Source organism: Arachis ipaensis, chromosome B01, assembly GCF_000816755.2.
Source record: "Arachis ipaensis cultivar K30076 chromosome B01, Araip1.1, whole genome shotgun sequence".
In the NCBI taxonomy this organism is placed as follows: Eukaryota; Viridiplantae; Streptophyta; class Magnoliopsida; order Fabales; family Fabaceae; genus Arachis; species Arachis ipaensis.
The window spans coordinates 123235292-123235628 of record NC_029785.2 but is presented as its reverse complement, the minus strand read 5'-3'; positions in this window follow the sequence as shown (position 1 = coordinate 123235628).

Here is a 337-nt window from a genome sequence, read left to right as displayed (position 1 = left end):
AGATCAACCAATTGATTAATTCTATTATAAAATAGTGAAACAATATTAATCTAACATTTTTTAAGTACAAAATGAATGGTCTAATTTATGTGCTATAATTTAGTTATTGATCTAAATTCTTCGTATCACCTTTAAATAAATAAATAAATACAACATCATTTCATTAGAAATTTTGAATCACAAAATCTTAAAATATTGCTATGTGATATGACAAGTTTAATTTCAACATCATTTCATTAGAAAAGGAAGATTAGAAGATAAAAAAATACTTAGTTAATTAGAACATCAATATAAAAAAATTAGACAAATTATATAAGTATTTGATGGTTGAGGTGGT